Source organism: Girardinichthys multiradiatus, chromosome 18 (assembly GCF_021462225.1).
Source record: "Girardinichthys multiradiatus isolate DD_20200921_A chromosome 18, DD_fGirMul_XY1, whole genome shotgun sequence".
NCBI lineage: Eukaryota > Metazoa > Chordata > Actinopteri > Cyprinodontiformes > Goodeidae > Girardinichthys > Girardinichthys multiradiatus.
This window is the reverse complement of record NC_061810.1, coordinates 25,675,903-25,694,914: the sequence shown is the minus strand read 5'-3', so window position 1 is coordinate 25,694,914 and position 19,012 is coordinate 25,675,903. Positions and strand designations below refer to the sequence as shown.

General features: G+C 42.6%; 1 protein-coding gene and 1 pseudogene across 1 annotated transcript in view; one reads left to right on the top strand and one right to left on the bottom strand.

The window, feature by feature from the left end:
* LOC124884138 (cGMP-inhibited 3',5'-cyclic phosphodiesterase A-like) overlaps positions 1–19,012 on the top strand; it is a 115,177-nt gene that overhangs the window by 36,884 nt on the left and 59,281 nt on the right. The window lies entirely within an intron of this gene.
* Positions 16,714–17,856, bottom strand: LOC124883708 (annotated as a pseudogene).

Below are 19,012 nucleotides of genomic sequence, written 5' to 3'. Positions count from 1 at the left end.
AAGGTATCAGTTTTAAACTTATTGTTACAGCCTTTATGATCAGGACCACTGCAGTGTGGTTGATTGACATTACATCTGCCAAGTCTACATAAATGTTCAAAATACCCATCTCTCTTTAATCTTTATGATTTAAAACTTCACCAACCTTACCTAACTAAAACCTCTACAGCTCTTACACCAAATCTGTAGAGTTGAATTACTTTAAAAGATAAAATCAGTCACTTTAGCAGATTCATTAACTTCTAATAATCACAATGTGTGAAGTCTCTGCTCAGGCATTGGAAATATAGCATGGTTTGTACCATATTCTGCTTTTTGCAGCACTAGAAACTACAATTCAGTCACAGTGCTTTGGCCTGACACGAATAGCAGCATCATATGTCTTGATTTTCCCATTTTTATTCAGTGGTTATCTGCTTTAGATATCTTTGGATTCATTTTATTCTTGAAACATCTAAAAGACGAATACCTAATAAATGTAGTACAGTTGAGCCCAATATTGTTCATGCACCTGGCAAATTTAGATGGAAAGTAATCTTTTAATTTTACCAACATGTTTCTTCAAACAGGAAGTGAATTTTTTTTTTGTAGTGACCCAGCCAGAGTCCTGATTCTGATTGAGATTGGAGGGCTTCTTGCCATCACACTCATCATTAGTTCCCTTCAAACATTCTCTAAGTCTTGCAGCTCATGACCAACGTAAAATCCTCAGAATAGCAGTGGAAACAAGCAAATCGCTAATCAGCAATTATAAGAAGGGTTTTATTGCTGTCAACCGGGTAAACATTTCTCCATTGATTACTGAGCATGTTATATATTTTTGAAATGTGAATAAAAATAGATTTTATTAAAAACTCCATTTACATAGTTCTTTTTTTCCCTCTTGAGAGATGTCTCTCTCATTTTGTATCAGAAACAAACCTCTTGTTTGAATGAAATTAATTTAAGTCAAAATCAAGGATAATTAGATAATTTAGGTCAATGAATGCATAGTGAATACACTGTAGATGCTGAGTGGTTTTCATATTTTATTTTTTATTCACACCGATTTAAGTGTGAAAACAATGTGAGGACTGAACAGGAAATTCTTACACACTTGAAGCTGAAGCGGTACATGAAAGGTCATAAACTTTCAATATAGAGTGAAATTTTTTTAAAAGCATGAAACCAACACTAGTCAGAAATTCCTACTGGATAAATTTGGTCCATCTTTGAAGGATCTATGTGGTCTCACATAGAAAATACCCTAGTTACTCTCAAATGAAAATGAGTAGGGTGAAGACTCATGCAACACATGAGTTTTGGCATTCATCAGCATCCCTGATAAAGGCCACGAGCTCAATATCATTAGTCTGCTAATAAAGTTGTTCCCTAAAATATAGAGTGTTGATGGAGTCTTCACCTCACCAGATCTTTGAGCATCTTCATGCATCTTGGAAATAGGTAAAGTTGTGCCAGAAACTAAAATTAAAACTAGTATAGATAAAAGTATTTTCTTCTGTTTATCATTTAGTAAAGCCTGTTTTTTTTTATTTTGTAGAATCTTGGTAAAAATGTAAATGGGCATCTGTTGAAAATGAAATCTCTTCTTAAACCTCCCTTTTATAGTCTTTCCCTGCCTTCTTTCCACTCCCGCATCCATTCTATCCCTCTCTTTCTCAGTGTTACTCTTTTTTTTTGTTTGCCTTTCCCTCTCTGTTATGTCTCCCACTCACTCGATCCTTTCCCTGTCCAACTTTCACAGGACAAATGCCAAAGGTATTATTGTGTCCTCAGCTGCCATCACTCTCTGTGTTATGTAAGACACTGCTGATGTGTGTATGAGCTTGTCTTTGCCCTGGCTTCAGTCCTGATAGGCCTTATCTGAATTCACACTCATAGCAGCATAGCCAAACTGAGGTCAGCTCTGTTTCAGCTTTGCTGATATGTGGTCTGCTTTTAACTTTACCTCTTATTCTTGGGCTACTTGAACTGTTTCAGATCTCTATAAAAACTGGTAGCAAGACTTCTTTTAATAAACTAAAGATATACATTTCCTCTTTAGCTCTTGAAATGGTTGGGCTTACTTAAGCTTGTGATAAAGGTGTTGCTTGAAGAATAATATTGACTAGAGTAGGGAAAAAGGTATGAAAGACCCAAAGAGGAGGTGTTGACATGGCTAAGCAGGTGGTGGGAGAGAAGATATTAACACTAAGTGGTTTAACAAAATAATCAAATTGTTCAACACAAAATCAAAATGCTGATGTACACAGTGTTATATGTCTATGGCTTGTTTGAAAAAAACTTGATTTTTAATGGTCTGCTGACTTGACAGTTGCCAGCAGATAACTCATTGACACCCTCCGCAAGAAGGTCATTGCTACCCAAGCTGGCTGTGCACTATTATGCAGTCAGGATATTTATTCAATTCAATTCAAATCAATTCAAAGATACTTTATTGATCCCCGAGGGAAAATTAGAATTCCAGTACAACCCATCCAAACATACATCATGACATAAGACAAGGGGGGACGGGTCATCGAAGCTTTGCTGCCCACTCACAGGCGCTGCCCTTGCTAGATGAGAAAAGAGGCCACATTAGGTAAGTAGAGGAAAAAAATCATATTTCACACTTTATCCTTAGCAGGATACAGTTTGAAATTGCAAAAAACCTCAGCACAAAGAAGCAACAAATTTACAAAACAACACATCATGCCGGGAACGGTGAAGGTGGTGTGAGGGGGTGCATATGTTTATCTTGAGCATGTGTGTGTGTGCAAGTGAGTGTGTGCAAGTAAGTCCATGAAGCACTGTCCCAGAGACCACTGTCCTTGATGGTACGTTGGAATGTACATCAACCGGCCACAAAGCTCTGAGCAGGTCCACAGGTGTCCTCAGGGAAGGGAGGGGGCAGATGGAGCAGAGCGTCATGTTTACATTACTTCCAGGAGAAGTTGAAGATAGCCAGCCATCAAGGCGGTGCAGGGGAGCCAGATTCAGAAAAACAATAATTATTTGGGTTAGGCTGACTCTTAATTTTCCGTCAGCCTTGAGAGTCTCGCTGGTGCTTCTCAAAGGCGAATCCAAACAGCCAAATTCCTGGTCTATCGCCAGATCCAAGCGAACAACTTTCTCCAAGATTTATCCCATTTCACCCCTGAGTCCAGGAACCGCAACCTGCCTGCGATCCTAAGGATCACATCCAGTCTGCGATTCAGCTCACGTAGCATCTCAGTCTGAGTGCTGATCGCCTTGAAGATCCCATCAAACATGCCAGGCAGCCTCACAATTGCCTGAACAGCTGCTGACATTCTCCGAAATTCTCGATATGCCAGGTAACCGCTGACTCCAAAAAGCAGAAATCCTGATATCAAACATCCAATTATATATACATCTACCATGGTGGCGCAGTTGGTAGCACTGTTGCCTTGCAGCAAGAAGGTCCTGGGTTCAATTCCCAGCCTGGGGTCTTTCTGCATGGAGTTTGCATGTTCTCCCCGTGCATGCATGGGTTCTCACTGGGTACTCTGGCTTCCTCCCACAGTCCAAAGACATGCCTGTTAGGTTAATTGGTCACTCTAAATTGCCCTTAGGTTTATGAATGAGTGTGTGCATGGTTGTTTGTGTGTTGCCCTGTGATGGACTGGCGATCTGTCCAGGGTGTACCCTGCCTCTTGCCCATAGACTGCTGGAGATAGGCACCAGCTCCCCCACAACCCACTATGGAATAAGCAGTAGAAAATGACTGACTGACAAAAGAAAATTCAACAAGCTATTTACTAGGCTAGAACCATTCAACTAAAACTACCAAGCAAAATTAAGGAGTAAAGAAAACTAAACTACCTACAGGGGTTGGACAATGAAACTGAAACACCTAGTTTTAGACCACAATAATTTATTAGTATGGTGTAGGGCCTCCTTTTGCGGCCAATACAGCATCAATTTGTCTTGGGAATGACATATACCAGTCCTGCACAGTGGTCAGAGGGATTTTAAGCCATTCTTCTTGCAGGATAGTGGCCAGGTCACTACGTGATACTGGTGGAGGAAAACATTTCCTGACTCGCTCCTCCAAAACATCCCAAAGTGGCTCAGTAGTATTTAGATCTGGTGACTGTGCAGGCCATGGGAGATGTTCAACTTCACTTTTATGTTCATCAAACCAATCTTTCACCAGTCTTGCTGTGTGTATTGGTGCATTGCCATCCTGATACACGGCACCGCCATCAGGATACAATGTTTGAACCATTGGATGCACATAGTCATCAAGAATGGTTCGGTAGTCCTTGGCAGTGATGCGCCCATCTAGCACGAGTATTGGGCCAAGGGAATGCCAAGATATGGCAGCCTAAACCATCACTGATCCACCCCCATGCTTCACTCTGGGCATGCAACAGTCTGGGTGGTACGCTTCTTTGGGGCTTCTCCACACCATAACTCTCCCGGATGTGGGGAAAACAGCAAAGGTGGACTCATCAGAGAACAATACATGTTTCACATTGTCCACAGCCCAAGATTTGCGCTCCTTGCACCATTGAAACCGACGTTTGGCATTGGCATGAGTGACCAAAGGTTTGGCTATAGCAGCCCGGCCGTGTATATTGACCCTGTGGAGCTCCCGACAGACAGTTCTGGTGGAAACAGGAGAGCTGAGGTGCACATTTAATTCTGCCGTGATTTGGGCAGCCATGGTTTTATGTTTTTTGGATACACCCGAACATCCCTTTCAGACAGCTTCTTCTTGCGTCCACAATTAATCCTGTTGGATGTGGTTCGTCCTTCTTGGTGGTATGCTGACATTACCCTGGATACCGTGGCTCTTGATACATCACAAAGACTTGCTGTCTTGGTCACAGATGCGCCAGCAAGACATGCACCAACAATTTGTCCTCTTTTGAACTTTGGTATGTCACCCATAATGTTGTATGCATTTCAATATTTTGAGCAAAACTGTGCTCTTACCCTGCTAATTGAACCTTCACACTCTGCTCTTACTGGTGCAATGTGCAATCAATGAAGACTGGCTACCAGGGTGGTCCAATTTAGCCATGAAACTTCCCACACTAAAATGACAGGTGTTTCAGTTTCATTGTCCAACCCCTGTATGTACAAATAAAGGAACAAGGTAACCAATAAAACTGATGCAATGATATGACAGTTCAATGTGGAATTATGTTTATCTTAAGGAACTCAAAAATAAGGATAAATTTGTTTTACAATTAATTAAGAACAATAATTGGGATGTCTTCAGGCAACCAGTCACAATGCAAAATCACAAGAGTAGATAAAACATTATTTAAAAAAATATATATTTTTAAGAATGATTTGCTGAATTTGAAATCAACCCTTTTGGAATTTTGACTCTTAACATTGTTTAATTTGGCATTCTTATCTTAGTGAAACAATATTTAAGAAAATATGATTTGCTGGATCAGAAACCAATAATCTTTTGGGCAATCAGTCTTAACGTTTTAACTAGCCAACACCTGGAGTAATGGACTACTAAAATGATGGATGGGAATGTTTAAGGACTCAAGTCGAATGTAAACTTGTGACCCGCCTGACACTGGCACTAGCATTAGCCATTAGTGGCTTTAGCTTACAAAGGAAAGCCTGTAGCCTGTTCATCACTTTAAAGTCAAAAATGGACATTGAACTACCATTAATATACATATTAATGTCTGAATAAGCACTGGCGGTTGTTATGACCAATCTGTGTTTAAAATCACCCATTAAATAAAGTTTGTATCAACTTCAAAACCAAGACGATCTTGCTTGTAGCCTCAGGCTCTGTGGCCTGCTAGCACACAAATGGTTTAGCCATTAGCACCACAAACAATGCAAAGCATCATGAAATAAGATTATTTCATACTAAACAAATTTTCTTTGCCCAAACACCGCCTCTTACTTGTATCATTCCCGAAAAAGGAGGACAGTCAAAAGGGTGCTGGTTTGGGTAGCGAAGTTGGTCCGGTCCAGCCACGTGGTGGACACGAACAGAGGAACGTTTGTAGAGTATGGAACTCTATTTTGATTAAAAAACAAACTCCAGTTTAGAATGAGTTCCTTTCTAGTGGCTTTCTGTTTGCTGGATGTTGATTGAAGTAATCAGTTGATAGAAGAGTAGGTTTGGTCTATGCAGCATTGGTGATGTGGTACCAGATTGTTTTTGGGAAGAGGAGCTTCAAGCATGTGAAGGGATAAAGAGTTAGTATTTTTTCATCAGTGTGTGGCAAAACCTACTTTTTAGGGAGGAGTTAAATTTACCAGGGGATTTCTGTATATCATCTTAGCTATGCTTCCTGATAAGAAAGGAATTGGAAACATTGCTTTTGAAAGAGTCATCAGGATATTTTGCATAGCTTGCTGTAGTTTCCCCTAATTGTGCACCAATAATGAAAATGTGACTTACTCAAGACAGCATCCTTAAAAAAAATGTTTCTAGCTCTTAAATGGCGAGACATCTTGTTGGTATTTAGATTTGAACGGCAGTTTGTTTGACTGTACTGAGTCCTTAGAATCCGTTCATTAAAATGATTCATTCAAAAACTGCCACTGAGGAGTTATTCACCAACTAATACTGTGCTGAAAGTGGCGCTGTGTCACTCACTCGCATAATGTACGAATGAGGATGTGATTTGTTCGCATGGTCACCAACTCAAGATTTTCAAGATACTGTGTGCATGAGTCAGAACATGGTTCCAAGTTTCACTTCTGACCATCACGCTCACGCTGACCTCCACTGAACTGATCAAGGAATTCATTAGTTAATTTGATTCAGTTTATTCACTGAAATAATTTGTTCGTTTAAACGAATAATTCAAGAACACACTGCCCTCAAGCTCTTAACGCATTTATTAAGTTGACATGGCTGTCAAGGCACTATGACCACTGCAGGGCAAATCTGAGTTAGCTTCTGAATTCAAAGATAAGGTTCAAACAATACCAAACATGGCAATAGAGAAGGAAGACATGATAATGTACATTCTCAGAAAGAGATATACGAGTTGCCTCGTCTTTGTCTTCTTTGTTCATTTTGTTGATTGTGCATAAGCAATACTGCTTCTCACTGCCCCCACAATTACTGGTGATATTCGCCATTTGTTGTGTTGGGATACATATTCACAAACTCCCTGATGATAAACTAAACTACACACAAAATGAATGCAGAAAACTCCACGTGTCCATATGCGTCTGTGTATTTAACATTGACCATAAATGGTCATTTACCCTAATAACTATAATAAATAAAATAAATAAAAGTAGACTAAGGAGTTGGCCTTGAACTGTGATGTGTAGAGACACACTGAGAAATCAGCTGTTGACAATAATTAGCTAATTGTTTTTACTTTACCAACCCTGACTTTGACCAGCTGGTTGGAAACTAAAAGATCTGATCTTTCTCTGATTACTGAATGCTGGTTGCATGACAAAATCACTCTTTGGTGTGGACACTCACTGAGAGAGCATCCACACCAAAGAGAGCAGAATTTTAAGCAAATCACGTGATTGAGGAACTTAACAAGCAGCTCTACTTTATCATTTTGAGTTTTGAACCTGGGTTTGAAACCTGCAGCCTTTGAAAATGTTGGCAGTGTTTTGGAAATCTTAGAATTAAGGTAAAGGTCAAATGTTTACAGTTGGTAAAGGTAATAGTGCTAATCACTATTATTGGATGCTGAAGACAATTTTGAAATGTGAAAAAATGTGAAAAACCAAAAATGTGCCACAAAAATCTTAGCAGGACATTTAAGGTGATGTGCATGTACACATTCTCTGGTCTTTGTTTTGTCATTTTAGGGATTCTGTGATGCAAACAAACATGGCATATGTGTGCTCTGTCTGAATCTTTCATGCTTGATGTGGTGTCTTCCAGTTCTTTCATTCAGCCTACTTTCCTTCAAGTGTTTCTCACTTTCAAACCCTTCACCCCACTGTTTTCCAGTTCTTTTTTAAAAGCAATTCAATGAGAAGGGCTTTATTTGATAAAAGTGCTTTGGTGTGAAACATATTGTCTGTAATTTAGCCTGAAGTAACAACTACCAAGAAGTGCACATATCTTTCCATGAATTTGAGCTGTTTCTTTTGCTTCTGGTTGCTCACAAGGTTTGACTCTGAAGGTAAACCTTTCTTTGGAGAGCATTTATTTTAATGCACAGGATTAATACAATGTTTTATTTTGCTGTTTAATTTGTTGTAGGTATTGTCCTCTGTGGAAATACAAGAATAAATCTCTGGCAACCAATTAAATAAAGAAATTACTCAACTAACTTACTGGCCTCGTTGCAGTCAAAAAAAAATAAAAATTTAGAACAAAAACTTGAAAGAATGAATGTTGTTAATCAGAAAAATCTAAACAGCTGGAAAAACATTTCTTGTCATTTCTTGTCAACTACCTTCATGAAAATGTGTGTCTATAAAAGTCAGCTTTGGCACAGACAAAATTTGCACAGAAGCCTGCATTCACACAGCTTCACATCAAAGTGTGTTGGCTGGACACTCACATGATTCCCTCAAAATTTAGCCGGAAATGTTAATAGTCAGTGTTGTTGATGTCAGTCAGGAAGAGCAGAAATCTGACTCAAAGAGGCAGGTCATGGCAGCTGTGACACGCTAGCCTCTCACAGTAAAAGAAGTCAAGAAAGACAAACTGGCGTCAGAAAGCGGCATGAGCAAGAACACACCGTGCAACCTTGGAGGGAAGAAGGTAGGAAGGTGGAGGGTAGATAAAAATGCTTCGTATATCTGTGAGTTTAGTGTTTTCGATAAATGAAGGCCAATTTACTTGTGATGCAGTTTGCTCGCTGAAGTAAAGATGATAAATATTACCTAAGAATGTGCATTTAAATATAAATTTAGGTAAATATTTTCAACTATTTCACATAAGCGGGTATAGAAAATGGATGGAATGATGTACAATTTCAACCAGATACTATTTATATACACACTATAAGAAAAGACATAATCTTTTTTTCTCACTCTCTGACAATAAATCAAACTAAACCTTTCCTGATTTGAATTTGTTAGGATTCAAAATTATGTATTTTTCCTCAAGCCATAATATTGTTTTACAGATGTTTTTATTCATTTCTTAAATGTTTAAGTGTAGATACTCTTCACAAGATTACTGTGGCTTTAAACTGTTTGGGATGCTCAGAACCTCTGAGCTCCATCACCCTAGAACAAAAGCACTAGATTTTGAGAAGATGTTGACTGAATCTTGTAAGAGAGTGTCATTATCCACAGTGAAATAAGTCTTGTACCAGCATGAACACTCAGAGAGGAAGAAACCATTACCCCAACAGCAGAGTAAAAAAAAATCAAGATTACAGTTTACAAATGCACTCAGGGACAAAGTCATTAATTTTTAGAAACATGTCCTGTGGTCTGATGAAACTAAAATGTAAGCATCTGACCATAATGACCACTGTTACAACTGAAGGAAAAAGGGAGAAGTTTGCAAGCCTGAGAACACTATGGAAGTGGCAGCATCATGGTTTGTGGGTGTTATGGTGCAGGACAGACTGATGTTTTCAATAAAATAGCAACATAAAGTTAAAACTTAGACACAAATGGGTCTTCAAAATAAACAATGACCCAAAGCATACCACCAAGTTAGTTACAAAGTGGCTTAAGGACAACAAAGTCAAAGTTTGTAAGTGGCCATCACAAAGCCCTGATCTCAGTGCCATGGAAAAGGTGTGTGAGCAAGGTTAACATAACCTGACTCAGCTACACTAGCTTTGTCAAGAGAGATGGGCAAAGATCCCAGCAAACTTGTTAGAAGCTCGTAGAAGGATACCCAGAACCTTTGACCCAATTCCTACAGTTTAAAAGGCAATGCTACCAAATATGAGGGAATTAATGTAAACTTCTAAAGTTGAACAAAGTAAAAGAAGAAAATCTTTAAAAAAATGTATTCTGCCAAAGGAAGTAATTTTGGTAATCTGTCTTGACCTTAAATAGGAAAGGTTCGGGGTTATTAATGTCAGACAGTGAGAAAAACAAAGCTATGTGTCTTTTTTATACCCTTTATTATTTTTTTCTAAACTAATAACATACCAATAAATCCCCTTAAAATTAAAATGCATTTCCACCTGAAGTTAAAAGCCAGCACTCTGTCCCTTAGTCTTAAAATCCTAGACTATGTGAATGCTTGGCATTTAATTTATTATTTTCAGTGGAGGCGTTTGCTGGTGTTACAGTGGTTGAAAATGTTCAAATAACTATCAGATCCTGGAGAAGAGTATCCCCTGGCCACACACATATAGCAATGTCAGGAAATGTTGTTGTTTATGGCATGTTGTATAGTCATCTACTATATAATTACATTTTTCTACTTTAGCAGATCCTTTAAACCATTTATTAGTACCCTATAATTTCTTGAAATTTTAACAGTATTTCTTACCCCCGCTCTCCAATAACATTTATAATTATAAGATACTTTTTATTATGCCCTGCGATGGACTGGCAACCTGTCCAGGGTGTACCCCGCCTTTCGCCCATAGACTGCTGGAGATAGGCACCAGCTCCCCGCGACCCACTATGGAATAAGCGGTAGAAAATGACTGACTGACTTTTTATTATCTATATGGCTTATTTTATAGTGATTTTTGAATATCAGTCTGCCAACTGTGATAAGGGGAAAAAAAGACCCAATAGCTGCAAGATCTGCTACTATAGCCTGTGAGATTACATGCATACATCCAAAGCCACATGTGACAGCTCATGCATCAAACATGATAAAAGAAGTACAGACATTAGATGTACACATCTGAACTTGCTGACAGATGTGCGCATGCATTTACTTGACAGGACATGCAACGACTTAGTCATACAACTCAGCTTGGAGCCTAAGGCTATGTTATTGGCTGCTATTAGCACAAGGGATACACACGGGAAAGAAGAGGAGTAGAAATATAAATTAAGTGATAAACGAAACTGTGTTTTCCCTTGAATAAAATCAAGAAACAGTGGATGTGTAACAGGCTATATGTTTTAGCATACAAGACTGAAAAAGGATAGCTTTTGAATGTTCCTTTCTCTGAAGCCCACTGACCTACTTTATGTTATATACATAAATATAAACAATTAACCCTAGTGTGACTTGTGGGAATACAGTAATTCAAAACATTGATAAATTGTGATTAATTATGTACAAAAATAAAGTAATAGCTGTAATAAATAGTACTTCCTACTCACATTTTAACACAAACATGTGTCTTAACTCCATATCCCTAGTTTAAAAAAGGATTCCCCTATCGTATTTCATTATAAACTATACAACCAGTCAGTCAGTCATTTTCTACCGCTTATTCCATAGTGGGTCGCGGGGAAGCTGGTGCCTATTCTCCAGCAGTCTATAGACTATACAACCAAATAACTTAAAATATGAATATAAGGATAAAAGGTTTCTATACTAAAAAATGACAACAGGCTAATAAAAGAGCTAAATTAGCTAAAATATTTTAAAGTGTTTTTCAGTGTTTTGATTAGATTAGAAAAAGACAATTGAACTATATATGCAAATGTGTCTCCCGTCAAGCAGCATTAGTTATAAAAACTAATATACAATCAGCCACCAATGCTGGATAACTTGAAACAATTAAAGAGCTATCGGTGGCAATACGAAGTTAGATTTTTTAAATTGGTTCATCTGACTTTTTGTTGGAACCCTTATGTATCGTCGTCTTCCGCTTATCCAGGACCGGGTCGCGGGGGCAGCAGACTCAGCAGAGACGCCCAGACGTCCCTCTCTCCAGACACCTCCTCCAGCTCCTCCAGGGGGAGCCCAAGGCGTTCCCAGGCCAGCCGAGAGACATAGTCCCTCCAGCGTGTCCTGGGCCGTCCCCTGGGCCTCCTCCTGGTGGGACGTGCCTGGAACACCTCCCGAGGAAGGCGTCCAGGAGGCATCCGGTATAGATGCCCAAGCCACCTCAACTGGCTCCTCTCAATGTGGAGGAGCAGCGGCTCTACTGCAAGCTCCTCCCGGATGGCCGAGCTCCTCACCCTATCTCTAAGGGAGTGCCCGGCCCCCCTACGGAGGAAGCTCATTTCAGCCGCTTGTATCCGTGATCTCGTTCTTTCGGTCATGACCCAAAGTTCATGGCCATAGGTGAGGGTAGGAACGTAGACCGACCAGTAAATTGAGAGCTTTGCTTTTAGGCTCAGCTCTCTCTTCACCACAACGGACCGGCACAGCGCCCCCATTACTGTGGCAGCTGCACCAATCCGTCTGTCGATCTCCCGCTCCATTCTTCCCTCACTCGTGAACAAGACCCCGAGATACTTAAACTCCTCCACTTGAGGCAGGAACTCCCCTCCAACCTGAAGAGGACAAGCCACCATTTTCCGGTCGAGTACCATGGCCTCGGACTTGGAGGAGCTGATCCTCATCCCAGCCACTTCACACTCGGCTGCGAACCGCCACAGCGCATGCTGTAGGTCTTGGCTAGAGGGGGCCAGCAGGACCACGTCATCCGCAAAAAGAAGAGACGAAATCCACTGGTCCCCAAACCAGACCCCCTCCGGCCCTTGGCTGCGTCTAGAAATCCTGTCCATAAAAGTTATGAACAGGACCGGCGACAAAGGGCAGCCCTGCCGGAGTCCAACATGCACTGGGAACAGGTCCGACTTAGTGCCGGCAATGCGGACCAAACTCCTGCTCCGCTCGTACAGGGACCGGATGGCCCCTAATAAAGGGCCCCCGATTCCATACTCCTGGAGCACCCCCCACAGGGCATCACGAGGGACACAGTCGAATGCCTTCTCCAGGTCCACAAAACACATGTGAACCGGTTGGGCAAACTCCCATGAACCCTCGAGCACCCTGTAGAGGGTATAGAGCTGGTCCAGTGTTCCACGGCTGGGACGAAAACCACACTGTTCCTCCTGAAGCCGAGGTTCGACTATCGGTCGGACCCTCCTCTCCAATACCCTGGCGTAGGCCTTACCAGGGAGGCTGAGGAGTGTGATCCCCCTGTAGTTGGAACACACCCTCTGGTCACCCTTCTTATGAAGGGGGACCACCACCCCAGTCTGCCAGGCCAGAGGCACTGTCCCCGACCGCCACGCAATGTTGAAGAGGCGTGTCAACCATGACAGCCCTACAACATCCAGACACTTGAGGTACTCAGGGCGGATCTCATCCACCCCCGAAGCCTTGCCACCGCGGAGCTTTTTAACCACCTCGGTGACTTCAGCCTGGGTGATGAAAGAGTCCAACCCCGAGTCCCCAGCCTCTGTTTCCACCACGGAATGCGTGATGGCAGGATTGAGGAGGTCCTCGAAGTACTCCTTCCACCGCCCGATAATGTCCTCAGTCGAGGTCAGCAGTCTCCCGCCCCCACTATAAACAGTGTTGGCAAAGCACTGCTTCCCCCTCCTGAGGCGCCGGACGGTTTGCCAGAATCGCTTCGAGGCCAACCGGTAGTCCTTCTCCATGGTCTCACCGAACTCTTCCCAGGCCCGAGTTTTTGCCTCTGCCACAGCCCGGGCCACAGCAGGCTTGGCCTCACGGTACCCGTCAGCCGCCTCAGGAGTCCCACAAGCCAACCACAGCCGATAGGACTCCTTCTTCAGCTTAACAGCATCCCTTACTGCCGGTGTCCACCACCGGGTTCTGGGATTGCCGCCACGACAGGCACCGCAGACCTTACGGCCGCAGCTATGGGCAGCAGCATCGACAATAGATGCAGAGAACATGGTCCACTCGGACTCTATGTCTCCAACATCCCCCGGGATCTGGTCGAAGCTCTCCCGGAGGTGGGAGTTGAATACATCCCTGGCCGAGGGCTCCGCCAGACGTTCCCAGCAGACCCTCACTATGCGCTTGGACCTGCCGAGTCTGTCCGGCTTTCTCCTCCTCCAGCGGATCCAACTCACCACCAGGTGATGATCAGTGGACAGCTCAGCCCCTCTCTTCACCCGAGTGTCCAAAACATGCGGCCGAAGGTCTGATGATACGACAACAAAGTCGATCATCGACCTCCTGCCTAGGGTGTCCTGGTGCCAAGTGCACTGATGGACACCCTTATGTTTGAACATGGTGTTCGTTATGGACAATCCGTGACTAGCACAGAAGTCCAATAACAAAACACCACTCGGATTCAGATCGGGGAGGCCATTACTCCCGATCACGCCTCTCCAGATGTCACTGTCGTTCCCCACGTGGGCGTTGAAGTCCCCCAGCAGAATAATGGAGTCCCCGGGAGGGGCACTATCCAGCACCCCCGACAGGGACGCCAAGAAGGCAGGGTACTCTGCACTACCACTCGGCCCGTAGGCTGAAATGATAGTCAGAGACCTCTCCCCAACCCGAAGGCGCAGGGATACAACCCTCTCATCCACTGGGGTAAACCCCAACACGAGACGGCTGAGCTGGGGGGCAACAAGCAAACCCACACCAGCCCGCCGCCTCTCCCCGTGGGCCACTCCAGAGTAGAAGAGAGTCCAACCCCTCTCAAGGAGATGGGTTCCAGAGCCCACGCTGTGCGTGGAGGCGAGCCCGACTATTTCTAGTCGATATCTCTCGACCTCCCGCACAAGCTCAGGCTCCTTCCCCCCCATCGAGGTGACATTCCACGTCCCTAGAGCCAGCCTAAGCATCCGGGGATCGGGTCGTTGAGGTCTCCATCTTCGTCCGCCACCCAATCCTCTTTGCACCGGTCCCTCACGGTTCCCCCTGCAGGTGGTGGGCCCACTGGGGGATGGCCTCGCGTCTCTCGTTCGGGCTTGGCCCGGCCGGGTCCCGCGAGGAGCAACCCGGCCACCAGGCGCTCTCCGACGAGTCCCGACCCCAGGCCTGGCTCCAGGGTGGGACCCCGGCTCCGCCGTACCGGGCAACGTCACGTGCCTCGATATTGTGTTCTTCATGAGGGGTTCTTGAACCATTCTTTGTCTGACCCATCACCTAGAACCTGTTTGCCATGGGAGACCCTACCAGGGGCATTTAGGCCCCAGACAACATAGCCTCTAGGATCATTTGAGCACTCAAACCCCTCCACCACGTTAAGGTGACGGTTCAAGGAGGGGACCCTTATGTATCAAAAATGCAATTCTGTTGGGATTACTTTCACGATTTGAGGACCAGAACACTGGATGAGTTGTTTTAGTTAGTTAATTGTTAGTGTTGTTTACGTCTGTAGCTGTTGGTAGCCTCTGAGGTCTCCGATTTGTGTCTGTCACACCAGAGGTTGTTCTTCCAATTCTGTGTCAGCTTATGTCGGCACACAAACCTTATGCTCACAGTGAGGTTGTGCAGAAAAGTGTTACTAGCTGCAAGCAAGCTTTCAGATATAAAGTTATAAGAGGTAACTCTTTGAGTAGAATTCTGTGAAGATACAAACCATTTTACTCTCAAGTACTTCTCTCACATAGTGTCTGATATGTCACATATTCAGGCCTATCAAGACTTTCGTACTGAAACACTCAACACATAAATGTTCAGGTAACTTAATATTTTTGGTTTTTACTGTTATATAAGTAGATCTGTTGTCCTGTTTGCTGTGAAGCAAACACCCCACTGTGTGACACAGCTATAATGTAGCTTGAAAATATTGACCACCAGAATTTTTCACATTTTACGACCGCAAACTTAATTTCATTTTAATTTGAGCTTTTTGTTGGATAGACAACTGCACAGTGTTTTACAATTGTGAAGCGGAAGGGAAGTGACACATGGTTGTTAAAGATTTTTGCAAATAAAAATCTAAATCAAAGTTATATCAGTGTAAAAAGCTCTGAATCCAGATACTCTGATAAAATCCAGTACAACCAGTACAACATTTAGAAGTAATCTATTTAGCACATAGTATAATTTAATCTCAATGTAGCCATTAAGAAAAATTTAATTTATAATATTGTCTACTTTAGTTAAATAAATGTCCCTTTAAGGTGTAAAAAGAGGTCTTATGTTGATTACTTTGTATGCTACAGCAACCATGTTATTGAGTCATTTTATTTTATTGTTTGTTTGTTTGTTATCTGCATGTACACTTGAATGTTCATTTCATTCGTCTTTGTAGAAGCATCTTTTGTTCTCCAGAAGGCAGTGATTAAAGAATGACTACAGTTTCCCCAAGACTTAGCAAAAATCCATCTTTGGACTTCCTGTTTTGTATGTTTGGATGTGAATCCTGATTTTCAGTAGTAGGTGAAATGTTTTGACAAGAAGTAGGTAAATATGCACATATCTTAAAATATGTTGAGCAGTCAGTGTTTGCGCAGTGCTGGGCAGACATTTCTTGTGTGTAGGGATAGGTTGTGTGTTTATCTTTGTACTCCAGTGTCCAGGGTGAGCTGAGATGTTGCTGTGGAATGTAAGTGTTAATGTAAGTATAAAATAATGCATGTAACATTGCAACACATCTTAAATGAGTCTAGTGTAATTTAGATCTTTGAACTTTGCTGTGTACAACCTTAGGCCACTGCTGTATTTATTTCATTTCTTGCATTTTTCTCATTCGATCTTTATTTATTTGTTTTTTTTCTTAATCTGTAAATTTGCCTTTTGGCATTTCATCTTTTGTTGCAAACGTTTAGTACAAGTCCATATATTTTGGTTGTTGGACAAACGTAAAGAGAAAGAGGACATTTCTGTTTAATCTATCTTCACTGACAATAAAAGACTGCACATTAAGAACCCCAGTTATTGTGTCCTGTGAGGATTTTTCCAAAAAACCTAAGTCAAAAGTTGAGACTGGGACTGGGACCAGAGCATGCTCCTCTGATTGGTCAGCAAGGACAAGGTGTGCTGGTGTCCAGCTCCATCATCAGGCCTCTGCTCAGAAGGAATGCTTTCTTTTTGGGTTCCTGCCAGAGGAACATCCTCAGCATCTCTGTGGCATCCTTGGAGTTGCCAAGCTGCAGGATGAAACACACCAAGGGGTTCATGATGCCCTCCTCTTTAAAGCGAGCAAATAACATTTCCATGGAGAACACCTTGCTCTACAGGTAACTGTAGTACTGAGTGTTGTTACTGCCCGCCAAGTGACCGATGGTGGCTGGCATGTTGGTTCATTGTAATATAAGGATCCCCAGGATCCTTTGCAGGTTCCAGCCAGTTCTGGTGTGCAGAGCCTGATCCACCTTTGCCAGAACGATCTGCCACAGGTTAAACAGACTGGTGTTGGTGAGTCGGGACTTAGTGAGTTTGTTCTGCAGCTCTTCTGGGATGGGTTTTCTGATCTGGTAGTGTTTAGACATTCTCTACAGCAGTTCCTTCTCCCAGGCCCAATTATCCAACATCTGAGATGGAGCCTCCACAGTCTCACTCCACATGAGGTTCCGATGAACATGGCAAATTCCAACTGAGCACAGAGCTGGATCATGTCTTTGCTGAACTCGTGGAAGTAAGTCTTAACCTCATCGTGCTGCAGGAGTCACAGGTGTTGGCCATTGGCTGCTGTAGTTGGCCACAATTGCCTCTACAGACATCTGCCGCATCCTATCGGGCAGGAAGCACCTGGGCTACAGGCCAAAGCAGATAGTGTGTCCATACTTCCTGTGCCTGAGGTACAGGTCCAGGTAGAACTGTCCCACCACCTGACTGCTGCTGCAGTTCTTCACACAGTACAGTGTTACGTCAGGATGCCAGACAAACGCCCCATCAACCAGCTCAAAGCTAAGATCCAGCAGACCCTGAGTCACCACCTCCATTGGGTAGTACTCCTTTAGCAGAGTCTGATCCACAGCATCTTGAGTCTCTTCCACCCATTTCATGAAATGTTGAGGGTCCTAGGTGTGCAGCTGTCTGTTAAAAGGAAGGCCTCTCATCTCACACTCCTCTTCCTTCAGTTTGATGATGATGGCTTGTTCTTTTTCACCCAGAGGCTTTAGCTTCCAGGTCAGCTCCTCTTGGAAGCTGGGTTGGTACATTAGAGAACAAACAGCATTATGAAGACCAATGAACACAGCAGACAGGTCAGAAAGAATGCTGTGGAATTGATTTAAGCAGGGCTAGGTCATAAAATAATATCCCAAGTTTAGAACAACTAACACACTGAAGTACATCCATCATTTTGGAAAGAATATGGCACGACCGCAAACCTACCGAGGCATAGCCGTTCAACAAAACTGACAGGCTGGGCAAAGAGATGGTCATTGTGGCGGTGCTGCAGAGATCCACCACTAAGATAGGGAAATCTGTTAACAGGCTAACTAGGAGTCCAGTTTTCCACAAATCAGGGCTTTATGGAAGAGTGGCAAGACAAAAGCCACTGTTGTAAGAAAGCCATAAGAATCCCTGTTATCATGTGCAACATATCATGTAGTGGACACAGCAAACATCTGCACAGTATCGGTTTATTTGCATGTACGGTGAGGTAATTTAATTCTAATTATTAAGAACACATTTTATGTCGTGTTTGAATACTGGTGATTAAGGCTTTCCAGCTAAAAACACCTATGTTCAGGTATAAACTGTCTCTATATTATTATTTTTTTTCCATTAGATTGTAGTATTGTCAGTTGGAACATGGCCCAGGCCTTGGATGGTGACGTGTCCAAGGTGAATAAGCCAATGGATGGATGGATGGAGTATTGTTTAGAAAATCTGATTTAATTCATTGTCAGAAAAGGAATCTCTCTTTTAAAATGTATTTCTGTTGTGAGAGGTTCTAGAAACTAGCAGCTGCAATCATTTGCCATAGATGACATACGACAAAAAATATATCAAACCAGATAAACATGCATCATTTATCTCATGCTGCCTCATGTTTGCTCCATTACTTTGTAGGGAATGTGTAAGAGCAACAGCTACAAATAGACTTTGCCTCCACTGACACTATCTGCAATTAAAATTATATACATTTTTTTACCTTCAAAGGCTGGTTTGAAGGCAGAAATTATTTTCACCCTTGTTCCTTTCTCCTTTTAAAGACTAAAGCATGTAGCTGCATTAAAAACGGATGTTTTTGTCAGTCCATTGAATGCACAGACACACATGCACTTGACTGATGGAGTGACGTGAGCCTGTAATGAGATCAATAAGCTATTGGTGGTGTGGTCTGGTTTCACAGTGCATTGACAAGGC